Source organism: Halichoerus grypus, chromosome 4 (assembly GCF_964656455.1).
Source record: "Halichoerus grypus chromosome 4, mHalGry1.hap1.1, whole genome shotgun sequence".
NCBI classification, from domain to species: Eukaryota; Metazoa; Chordata; class Mammalia; order Carnivora; family Phocidae; genus Halichoerus; species Halichoerus grypus.
The window spans coordinates 189,392,655-189,405,395 of NC_135715.1; the positions used below are offsets into that span (position 1 = coordinate 189,392,655).

The 12,741-nt window shown below is 46.7% G+C and overlaps 1 long non-coding RNA gene across 1 annotated transcript in view; it reads left to right on the top strand.

The window, feature by feature from the left end:
- The first annotated feature begins 797 nt into the window (after nt 1-797).
- The window catches only part of LOC118535527 (uncharacterized), a 91,512-nt gene continuing 79,568 nt past the window's right edge, over nt 798-12,741 (top strand). Inside the window, exons 1-2 of the long non-coding RNA XR_013446806.1 lie at nt 798-1,273; nt 1,585-1,723. This is a non-coding gene — a long non-coding RNA (uncharacterized LOC118535527). The remainder of the gene's footprint in view (nt 1,274-1,584; nt 1,724-12,741) is intronic.

A 12,741-nucleotide genomic window follows, 5' to 3' on the forward strand; every position in this document is an offset into this window, starting at 1 on the left:
AGAGAGCCTTGCAGACGACGGAGGGAAGAGCGTCCCAGGCTAGCGGAACAGCAGGTGCGAAGGTCCCTGAGCAAGGAACACGCTAGGTGTGTGCGAGAAGCAGCCAGGACGCCGCGGGCTGCAGTGCCGCGAGAGAGTGAACAGGGCCTGAGTCCTGGAGGGGCTTGGTGGTCATTGTATGGATGCCGGCTGCTCTGCGGGGAGCGATGGGATGTGGCTGGAGGGTCTGGAGCAGAGTGGTGACTCACTGCCTTGGTTGCTGAGCTCAGGGCAGGCTGCAGGGACCAGGGTAGAACCAGGGAACAAGTAGGAACTTACTGCAGCAATCCAGGGGAGAGTCGATGGCGTGGACTGGGGCATTGGCAATGGAGGGCATGGCAGGAACTGGGGATCTGGATATAGGTGGAAGACGGAGGAGACGTGAGGTGGAAACTCTTCCCCAGGATGAACGAGAGCTCCCGTCCAGGGCTCCCTGAGAGGGGCAGACCTCAGTGGGGGGCTGGGGAGGATGTCTTCAGGGTGCTCTGAAATCTGCTCGCAGCTCCTTCACCCATTCCCTGGCAGGCCTCGGGTCAACAGTGGGGACAGATGACTGCCCCATCCCTGGCCACACGCAGACCTGCCTCCAGCCGCTCACTCCTGCTGTGGGTCCCGCGGTCGTGGCTGCTGAGCCCAGGCCGCCCAGCAGGGGGCAGCAGCGGCCAGCCGTCAGTCCTCGGCTGTTCCGGCGATCGCCTGGCTCACGCCCAGGCTCAGAAGGCTCAGCACAAAGGCCTGGTAGGAGAGGGACGGGGTACACTCAGCAGGATACTGTCTGTCCGTCTGAAGGAGGAGTGGGATTAGCTGTGGGAGTTAGAACCACAAGGACCTGGGATTTAAATCAGTCAACTTGAGATGGGGCAGAACCCCCTTGCCATCTTAGTTAGTCTTTGGAGCCAGTCCAGGCTCACAGTTTACCAGCCAGATGCCTTGGGCAGTTAACTGATTTTTCTGTGCCTTCGTTGTCTCATCCATAAAATGGGAGGAATGTAGTGCTTTCTTGTTCTGATACACGAACAGTGCTGGCCCATGACAAGGACTCAGTGAATGTTCCTTTATGGTTCTGTGAACGTTGTTCAGTGAGGCATGAACGCGCACCCTCTGTGTACAGTGGGCATAGGAGGACCTTTGGGGCACAGGAGCCTCTCCCCTTCCTTGCAGGGGACAGTGGATCTATTCAGCTCATAGCTCGTGTGCACGACAGTGCTCCGTACTTACCCCCGGGCGGCCCCAGGTAAGAAGTCCAGGCCCTGTCCTCCCAGGGTTCTTGGACTGTGGTGACAACCTCACCAGGGCAGGGGGGGGACGGTGTAACAAACAGCACAAAATATCCAAGGCTGGCTGCAGGACACGGGGTGGTGGCCCGGGTCTGTCCCTTCCTGCTGGGATGTGTGGTCTGCTTCCCCAGGCGGGCTTGGATGAAATGATCTCTAGGGTTCATTTTAGTTCAGAAGCCCTTGATGTCTGAACAAGTTCGTACTTCGCATCCCTCGAGGCAGGTAGGGTGAAGATAAAAAAATCAGCGAACATCTCCTCTGCCAACAGGACCTGAATTTCCGTTAAATCCCTGCTCCAAAGCCAGCTTTTCCTGCTGCTCCGAAGGCCAGAGGAGTGTTGCCAGGTGGACCTAACTTGCCAAGCTGGACCCAACTGCTGGCAAATAGAACAAGCTTCGCTTTGTAAGGTAATGAGAAGTGGTTGCCAGGTTGTTATACTCTTTCCTGGAGGTTTGGGGAATGGACACAAAGCTGTAACCAAGAAGAGCAGATCAAAGTGTGTTTGAAAGGAAATAGCCCATTTAAAAAAATTACAGTAAAATATACATAATATAAAATTTGCCATTTTAACTAATTTGAAGTGTATGGTTCAGTGGCTTTCAGTATATTCTCACTGTTAATGCAACCATCCCCACCACCCCTCTCAGACTGAAACTTCCCAGACTGAAACTCTGTACGCAGTAAACTCTAGCTCCCTCTTGCCCCTCCCCAGCCCCTGGTGACCACCTTTCTACTTTCTATGTGACCTTGACTATGCTAGGATCTCATATGAGTGGAATCATATTTGCCTGTTTGTGATTGGCTTATTTCTATTTCATTTAGTATAAGGTCTCCAAGGCCCATCCATATTGTAGCATGGGACAGAATTTCCTTCCTTTGTAAGGCTGAATACTATTCCATTGTATGGATAGACCGCATTTTGTTTATCCACTCATCTGTTGATGGGCACTTGGATTACTTCTACCTCTCAGCTCTCATGAATATCGCTGTTGTAAACATGGGTGTGGACATGCCTGGAGCCCGTCTTGCTCCTTCCTTTCACCGTGGGCCCTTACCCCTGCTCAGAGGGGCTGCAAAAGTTCCTATCCCCAGAGCTGGGGCTTCTCGCAAACAAAGTGATTCCAATCTGTTTACTTTCTCAAACACCCAGGTGTCTTCCAAAATGCTGCAACATAGAACAGAGAAGAAATGAGTGTGGTCTGGAAAATTGTAAGCCAAGAATTCCTTAATGTCCATTTCTACCAAAATAGAGTCTTAATTTGCTGCTGATAGCACCGTGTGTTAGAGTCGGCACTGGGTATTAGGATTAGGACCACATCCTAATGGAGCCTCCAGGACACATTAGCCACGTTATGAACACACCCACCCCCCTTCAAGTAAGTACAGACATTAATCTGTTGAAGAGCATTGTACAGAAATATTCTTCCAGAGCCTTCAGAGATCTGGCAGAAATAACTGCGGTTTTGGCTTGTGTGTTTGGATGCTCTTCTTGACAATAGTTGTCCAGTAAGTGCAGCTTATTCTAAAGGCTGTTTTTGCAGGTCTTTCTGTGAATGTTTGAGGATGCACATCTCCCGATTTTTTTTTTTTTTCCTGGCAGGGATGCATGCTTTCTATTCCTCTAAAAACAGCACTGAGTTTTTTAGTTAATTAAATTTAGTTAAAAGGAGGGAAAGTGGGCAAAAGATGCGAACAGACATTTCCCTGAAGAGGAGATGCAGATGGCAAATAAGCCCACAAAAAGAGGTTCAACATCATTAGCCATCAGGGAAACGCAAATTATAATGACAACGAGATATCGCTGCACACGTAATCCGGAGGGCTAAAGCAAGAAATAGTGACAACCCCAAATGCTGGCGAGGCTGCAGAGAGGCTGGATCCTTCAGCCATCACTGCTGAGAATTTAAAACGATGCAGCCACTCTGGGAAACAGCATGACAATTTCCTGTAGAACTAAACATGACATTTTCACAGACCCAGAGATTTCATTCCTGGGGCGTTTATCCCAGAGAAATGAAAACTTGTGTTCACACAAAAACCTGTGCACAAATATTCACAGCAGCTTTTTTTTTGGGGGGGGGTGGTAATAACCTCAAATAGAATAACCTAAATGTCCTTCAACAGGTAGGTGGTAAGCAAGCTATAGCACATCCACACCACGGAGCCCTACTTGGCAATAAAAGGGAATGAACTGTAGACACAGGTAGCGTAATTTTTGATTCATTGTTGCCAGGGGTTAGGTATGGAGGAGGCAGTGGGGAGGGGGCTGGGGTGACTTGAGGGATGGTCGTGATGGAAATGTGCTGGGTCCTGAGCGTGGTGGTGGACGCAGCAACGTGAATGTAAAAAATTGCATAGAACTACACACACATACACACACACACACACACACGACTACAAGTGAAGCTGGAGAAATCTGAATAGGAGCAGTGGGGTGTGTTTTGTCAGTGTTCTTGCTGTGACATGGTACGTTGTGCTATAATTTTGCAAGATGTTACCACTGGGGGAGACCCGGTGGAGGGTGCACATGATCTGTCTGTATTAGTTATTACAACTGCACGTGAATTTACAATTATCTCAAAGTAGAAAGGTTAATTAAAAAAAAAGGAGAGGGCTGAGCTGTCAGACTTCGTTTACCACCTTTAAGATGGACGTTTGCTCCACCCGAGGGTGGCCCCCGCCCATTCCGATGCTTACGGTGCCCGTAAGGTCACCAAGGAATTGGGACAAGCCTGGTCAGCATCAGCAATTGACTTAGTAGACAAGGAAACACTTATGGGCAAGTTGCACCAATGGGTAAAACTTCCAGGAACCAGGTCTTTTCTCTCTGGGATTTGCAGATGTTTCGGGAGAAAAGGAAAAACACAACTATCTGCAAGCATGGTGTGTAGGGTCTTGAACATATTTTAATTTTGCAAGTGGAGCCATGCGATTGTATTTGCAGTCAAAGCTCTAACATGTATCTGGTTACCTGAGCAAAAGAAGATTGCAGAAGGAGGACACTTAAGGATAGAGAATACATTAGAGAAAGAATATGAGACAGTAATGTGGGTGTTGTCTTTACTGTTGTTCTATGCAAAACAGTGAAACTGTCCATAAACGGACTTGTAGCAAAAGCAGAGGTTTATGAGGGCTGTGTTTATCACTTCTGCAGGGGCTGGAGCCCTTTTGTCCACTTACTTAGCCTTTTGACGACCTCAATTAATGCAGAGGAAGATCTTGGAGAACCTTGGGGATCGTTTCATGTTCTTGGTGAAGTTGTTTATAATACTCTATCAATGGGGTTGGCCATAGACTGCCAGTCTGTGTCCCCCCAGAATTCCTGTGTTGAGATCTACCCCCCAATGTGATGGTATTGGGAGGTGGGGTCTTTGGGAGGTGATTAGTTCCTAAGGGTGTTGTTTATAAGCCACTGAATCTGTGATACCTTTATTGTAACAGCCCAGATGGATGAGTACAGGGTTAAAAGAAAAATATGGCAAATAGCAAGCTCAAAACAATGACAACAACAAATCACACACACACACACACACACACACACACACACACACACACACACAATCCTAGTGTAGGTAAGAGTACGGAGCACCCGAAACTCAGATACTTTGCTGGTCAAGTGTAAATTGCAATAACCACCTTGGAAAACTGTTTGGCGAATATCTACTAACACTGAAAACATAGAGTAAAGCATACACCCAGCAATTCTACTCCTGGGTGTATGTCCATCTTATATACATACACTCTTTAACCGAAAGTCTTCTACAAGAATGCTCCTCGTGACATGAAGAAGGAGCTGGAAATCACACAGACACATACCACCAGTAGCATAGTTAAATAAACATGTTCCCATAATGGATAGTCTGTGGCAGTGGGAATGAACAATCTGCAGCTACTTGCACAGAATGGATGAGCCCTGCAGAGGGTTTGAGTAGAAGAAGCCAGAACCAAGAGTACACAGAGTGTGATTTTATATAAGGTTCAAAACAAAGCAAAAGTAAGTGGCGGTGTTAGAAATCATGACAGCGGTTATGCTTGGAAGGGGGGGTAACTGGAGAGGGGAACAAGCGGCTTCTGGATGCTGCTTACACAGGGAGCTTCGGTTGGTGAAAACTCTTTGACTTGTCCGTTCATCACATGGCTCCTTTCTCGTTATGTGTTATATGCCGATTCAAAATAGATATAGAAAATAGATATAGGGATATCGTGGCATTCTTTCATTCACAAACAGCTTTACTGAGATATGTTTATTAGTATAAATAGATAAATGATAGTATAACATCATGAAAAAATTGGGGAGAAAAGCCACCACAATATAAGAGTGATTACCTTCCACGGTGCCTCGTTACTTCTTGTTTAATATAATGTTCTAATTGGTGGTATTATGGAAGTCTAGCCTTTTTCTGACACTTTTCTTTACTTCTTTGGTGAGGACAGGGGAAGGGGGAAGAGCAGACGTTTCTGCTGTAGCTAACAGCGCCTGTTCCGTCCAGTCCTATGAAATCGGTTTCATAGGTCAAAGTGGTTGAGGATAGCCCATCGAATAGGGTTCAACCTAATAAGTTTTTAATTGCACAATTTCCAGATATAACCATTCCTTGAACTTCACAGTATCCTCTTTGAGTGAAGTGTATAAAAAGAGATTTATAACTTAGGCTTATTTCCAGTAAGTTTTCCATAGTTTTTCATGTCACCTAGAGACAATTAGCCACATGGAAGTTAAGATTGTATACTTGTTTTGAATCATAAAAAATGTGTTGCTCATTATCAAGATTCAACAAGGAGCCTATAGATTGTTTTCAAACCTTTGACCTCATGTATTTCCAGCTGGGAGGAAGACAGGGGAAGAACACATGCCACGAGGTATATTGTGCGTGGGAGTGGAGACAGGTGGCCTTACGCCGGCAGCCCAGGGCTCAGGGGACAGGGCATTTTGCCAGCCCTGCAGCTTTTGTGCCAGGGTGGAGGCCAAGCAGAACTTATACCTTCATGAGGTATAAGTGACATATAACATTCTATTAATTTCAGGTGCGTAGCATAATGACTTGGTGTTTGCAAAATGATCACCACAGTAAGACTAGTAAACATTGGTCATCATACATAGTTAGAAAGTTTTTTTCTTCTGATGGTAACTTTTAAGATCTACTTTCTTAGCAACTTTCAAATACACAATACAGTAGTATTATTAACTAGCATCACCATGCTATGCACTGATCCCCAAGATGTATTATTTATACCTGGGAGTTTGTACCTTTTGAGCCCCTTCACCCATTTCCCCCATTTCTTTTGCACATTCTGTAACATTCCTTAATCATGAAAGTAATCATCAGCTCTGAGCTCCACGAGGCAGAATCACCGAGTCTCCTTTAAGCCGTTGGTCATCGCGGCCACACAGGCCAGTGGCCCCTGGCACCTTGTCACCTGTCACAGCCTGCCACACTGCCCCACCTGTTTTATTCCCCACAGTGGTGATCTTTGGGAAGATCTGGGCACTCCGGGGGTTGTCTCTGGAAGTCAGAATCTTTCTGAGTAGAACGTCAGTTTCCGGCAGGCCCTGCCACCCGGGAAACCCGTCTTCAATGTCAGGTGGTGCCCAGCTTGGCAGAACCCACTTCCTCTTGGCCGCTGATCCATCTCCATTGGGTGCCAGTTACTGTCTTCACTCTGGCAAATGCCTGAGCACCCATGACTTGGTCCCTCTGAAAAAGCAAACTATGGGACCATATGGACCATTATCGTGACATTTCTTCTGTCAGGGAGTGAGTCCATCATCCTGAAGACGCTGCTGTGCAGATGGCTGTCTAACTGGACATGGGTAGGCAGGGCACCTGGTTATGTACTTTGTCTCAGGTGCTCCTGGGTGTGGCCCACTCATGTGGTCATTTGGCTATTTATCTAATGGCAATAATGCCCACAATGATCTCTGGTTTGCCCCCTTTCTGATTCCCAGTGCATAAGTGGTGCCTAGAACAGCACTCCTGAAACTTTATGTGTATTTGAGTCACCTGGGGTGTAATAAACTGCAGATTCTGATTTAGTAGGTCTGGCGTGGAGCCCAAGATGATGTATTTCTAATAACTTTTTTGGGGACCAGCTGCATCAGTATCATCTGAGAGCTTGTCATAGATGCAGAATCTTGGGCTCCAATTCTGACCTGCAGATAAAGAACCTGCATATTAACAAGATTCATAGGAGATTCAAGTGCACAAACCAGCATGAAGAGGCGCTGCTCGGGGATGCAGCAGTGCAGGTCACTGTAAGAGGCCCGGTCTGCAGGTGACCCTATACACACAGCAGCTGCATTGGGTTATGCTGGGAGCCCTCTCATGCTGTGCAAGTCCCTTAAGACCAATCTGGATCATTCCTCCTTTACCTTTCAGGTGACTTTGATGACCCACCACCCCTCCCTACTCTTCCCATCCCTGGTGGTATGTTTCCTATTGCATAAACACTTTCCAAATCTGCCATGGTCCACTATGAACTCTTCCTACTTAATAGGCATCTGTTTTGTGCAGTGGGCCTTCTCCCCACCTTGCTATCTGTGTTCCCTAAAATTCCAGAGACCCCAGGCAGAGATGGGGTCTGGTGGGTAGGATCTGAGGACATTTTGTTAACCTGTGGCCACCCTAAGGCACCCTGAGGGCAGCCACATGCCACCAGCATCTAGTTTCAGCTGCCCTTCACAGAAGTCAGGCCCTGGGCTCTGGGGATGATGTGCAGGAAGAAATCTTAGGAGAGTTTATTGACCTAATAATGCCAGCATGACACCTAGGTGAAAGCACTGTGGGGTCCCCTTGTGTCTCCAAGTAGCCAACTTTCAAGAAGATTTTATTGGCCCCAATATACTAATATCCCCTCCACTCTCCTGGTTTGGCTTCCTTCTTATCACCAAGACAACCTCCATTTCATAGGGATTCATCAAGGCAACCAGGAGGAAGGCTTTGACAAATGTTTCCTATGACAGGGGCCTAAGCTCATCCCTCCACACTTGATGGAAGTCATTAGGATTTAGCACTTCCAAATTATGTATGTCAGCTGAGATGTGTGTGCATGTGTACGCAGGTGCACGTGCATCTACATTTGGCAATGATGGTGGTATGATAAGGTAAATGCAGCGGCGTCTTCCAATATAATGGCCAAGACAAAAAGAAGATCATGGGCAAACACAGTTATTTGGCTCTGGAGAAGTCCCATCCAGTCCTAGTTCTGATAAGGAGAGAAGGAGGAAAGCAGATGTCAAGTTTTCTATTCTTCGGCATTTCTTCTAACTCTGAATATTAAGCCTGTCCAGTTAATATTCATCTCTTGAAATATCGGGTCTTTGCAGCCTTAACTTGCTACTATTACTCTGTGTATAAATTATCATAGACGTTAAAATAGGTAATATCCCCTTCCTCACAGCATAACCCCCTCTCATCCCACACCCCATTCTCTCCACCATTATGACACATGCCCCTGTAATAAAGTGGGGTATCTTTATGAAGATGGGGGACTGAGCTTGCAATGGAATCTTCACTTGACCATCAGAAGTGTTTGTTTTCAGAGCTGAGTCTTGTCCTCCTTCAGCCTTGTGCATGCGGTACTGCCTACATGAAGCATCTGGTCCCTTAGGGTGTTCAGGACTCAAGGGGAGACATTAAGATGGATTCATCCATTCCTGGATTCTTGGTGCTAAGGATTTGCCCCTTAAGCATCTAGCACAAGAAGAGCCCCTTTAGAGCATCCATCTCCAGCATCCTCTCTCTGTCCTATGGTGCACCAGTCGTAACTGCAGGTGGGAAGGTAGAGCACCATCCAGAGAGTGGGGAGGGGTAAAGGTGGAGGCTGGTTAGTGCAGGCCTCTGCCCCTTGAGCTATGGCAGTGCTTACAAATCTCCACTTGAGGGCACTGTGATCCCAGTATTGTTTTGGTGTCCCCTTCACCTGGGCCCTTGGGCTGGTGGCCAACTGGTCTACCTCTTCATCAAACTCTCAATGTGCTGGTTGAGAAATGAGAGCATTTTCCATTTTCCTCAAGGATGGAGGCCTTGAGGCAGGTGACTGGCATGCCCGGTATCTCTGCACAGAGACAACATTGGATGTCCTTGGCCATTGGGGAGCCGTGTGAGTGAGAAGAGTTGGTCCAATCTCTGCAGGGGTGGTAGTTCTCTGGTGCTGCCAATGCAGGGGTGGCTACCCCAGGTGATCTCTGATTGGTGGGGGAGGGGCTGGGTCTACCTTGCTCCCAGGGCCGAGTGCCCGGGTGGAGTGTCCAGCCTCGGAAGCCAGGCCTGAAGTAGCAGCAGAATCCTGTCATCCTGGGGTCATCTCAGTTTCAGTTGAGCTCAGGAAGACCTATCATTCCTTCCCTTCCTGGAGAGAGGAGAAAAACTAGGAATAGGCCTCACCAAGGCCAAATGTAGTCCAAATTCAGGTTTTGAACATTTGGAAGATGGCACAGGCCAGCCTCTGTAGGAGCAACGTGCTCCCCGGCAGTCCTGAAGTTCTCCGCCCACTGGACATGGCACCACCACGCTCCAGGGACAAACACAAAACCCTAGTCATTCCATTTTCCATCAGCTCATTTCCATAAGCATTATTTAATCCAATGGCACAATAATCCTTCCCTTGTGTATGTGTGCGTATGTATTATGCAAGATCCAAAGTCACCTGATGCCATGAGGAAAATAAAAACTCTGCATAGGGCAGAAATAATTTGCAAGGCCGACTTGGGTAAGAGTGTTCTCAAATGAACTCCAGTGGACCCACAGCTTTCAGAGGTCCACACAGGCCCCCGTTTGAAGAGCTGCATAACAAAAGGCCCTGGCTGGGTACATTATAATTTGCTCCAACTAGTTCCAAAGTACTCATATTTTCGATGATGCGAAGAGAAATACTAATGTCACAGGACGTGGGCATTGTGCTTAGAATAAATACACACACAAAAGCTAAATGTGGGTATTTTGGATGTCTTGTTGGGGAGGATGTAATTGCATTTACCTTAGAGAATGCTTTGAAGTAGGAGGCTAACTGTTTTATATAAAGGTAACGTTCCTCATCAGCTGATCTGCCAGTCGCAGAATTCACACAGGATCAATTAATTTCCATGGGGAGTAAAATCTACCTTTCAAGAGGGAGGATGTCATCCTTTCTCTGGCTGTTTGATCAAGCACCAACTCACCTGTGGGGATGAGGTACTGTGTTCAGAGGGCCCTGGGAGCCCCCAAGACTCCTGTGGGTCTGGGCTGCTGAGCACAGACCCCCCCCCCCCCCGCCATGTGTGCTAGGGAGACCTGGGTGTTGGGCTGGTATCAGCTTATGCGCAGGCCTGGTGCTGCTGGAGCGCAGCGTACTGAGAGCTCCCCACCCTCTGAGCCTCATGAACACTGGAGCCTGGCTGGTGGGGTGAAGCGCCACATCTCACGGAGGATGGGTTGAAAGTGGTCCATGCTACTTCATACCTAGGGTGAAGTGTTGCTCCCCAGTTTCTCCCTGTCCCAGGTCAGAGGGCTCAGAGTGGGGCCTTGCACCTGCTTCCCGGCTGGCCCTCCCTCCTAGCCTTCTTGTCAAGGACGAGCTTGTCCTCCATCTTCCCCACATCATTCACATTTCTCCAGACCAGAGCTGAACTGACTACTTGGATCCAATATTCCCACTTTCCTAGGGGTCCCCAAGGCCCAAGGGCTGCGGTGACAGGTGACAGTGGTCACAGTTTAGCAGATATGAGGCTACTGGACTCAGAGTCAAGATAGCACAGAGAACAAAAGGAATGAGGAAGACCAGAGGGACTGTGAGGTTGGCAGATGGGTAGGGATGTGTGTGTGGGGATGGTAACTGGGGCTCCCCTTTGGCTCCCTGGGTCTCTTCTTTGAGGCCAACTCATGCTTGGATGACCAACCACAGGCCTTGGAGTGCGACACAATGCCAAGCCAGGCCCAGAGGGGGCAGTGACTGTTACCTGGGGATGCAGGTGGGGGTTACCAGTAAACTGTGTAGCCCCCCTGTGTCTATTTCTTCTCCTCCAGGATTTCTACTCTTCGGATATTGTAAGGTGCTTCTGCCCCCTTACTTCCTGGGCCTCCATTTAGCTGAGTAAAGCATGCTTGTTTCCCATGAATTTTTTCATTGTCAATTGATTCCTTAAAACTTACATTTTTTCATTGTTCAATGTGACCTGATTTTTATTTATTTTAAAAGATTTATTTCTTTATTTTAGAGTGAGAGAGAGTGCGGGGAGGAGGGGCAGAGGGAGAGTGAGAGAGAGAATGCCCAAGCAGACTCCCTGCTGAGCACGGAGACCTGTGTGGGGCTTGATGTGGGGCTTGATCCCAAGATCCTGAGATCAGATCTGAGCAGAAACCAAGAGCTGATACTGAGCCATCCGTACCACCCAGCTGTCCCTGTTACCTGCTCTTAAAAAACATACCATAGGATTCCAGATGAGCTCCCTAAGGACATATACAGAGAGAAGGCTTTTGGCACAAAAATTGTAATCAAAATTGACAACAGGGCAGAGATGCTACAGAATGTACTATACTAAATCTTTTATTTATTTATTTTTTTTCTATACTAAATCTTTTAAATTTATGGCATTTTAGAGCTATTTTCTTTCTAGCCTGCTTTCATACAGAGCAGGATAGAGGCCCGAGCCTCCATTTTTAGACTTTGATCTCATAGTCAATTGATTCCTTAAAATCCAAGTTTTAAAAAAAATATTTTATTCTAATTGCAAATGCATTAGTTAATTAACTGCAAATGCATTTGTTAATTAACTGTGGTATGCAGTAAATGAGAAAAGTCTGGGAAAAACTGCAAATGACAAGGAAAATAAACATTCTTGTACCCCACTTCCTAGAGGTGCCTGCTCTTCTCATTCTATGTATATGTGTGTGCACCCTAAAATGCATCATCCTGATCATATTTCATCCTTGGAGCTGTTTTGTTAAACATGGCAAATACCAAGGGAGATTTTCAGAGGGAAATTTGTAGCTCTAACAGTGTATATTTAAAAGAAAAAAGGCTAAAATCAATGAGATAATTGTCCTCAAAAAGTTAGAAAAAGAATAGCAAATTAACCCCTAAGAAGTGTGGAAAGGAAGAAGTGGTAAAGATAAGCTCAGAAATTAATACAATTTAAACATTACAAAAGCGACTCCTTGAAAATGATGAAGGCCTGAAGAGACGTGCCAAGGAAATGGAGAAAATGCATCAATAACCGACATTAGGGATTCTACTTCACGTCCTACAGATTTAAGGATTGTTAGAGGGTACTGGGAACAATTTTATGCCAATAAATGTGAACATTTAGATAAATTAAATGAATTCCTTAAAATATACAACTTACCAAACTGACACAAGAAGAAATAGATTCTGAAGTGCTTTATAATACTTTAAGAAGTTAAATTGGAAACTGAAATCCTTTCCACAAAGAAAACTCAATTTGCCTGTA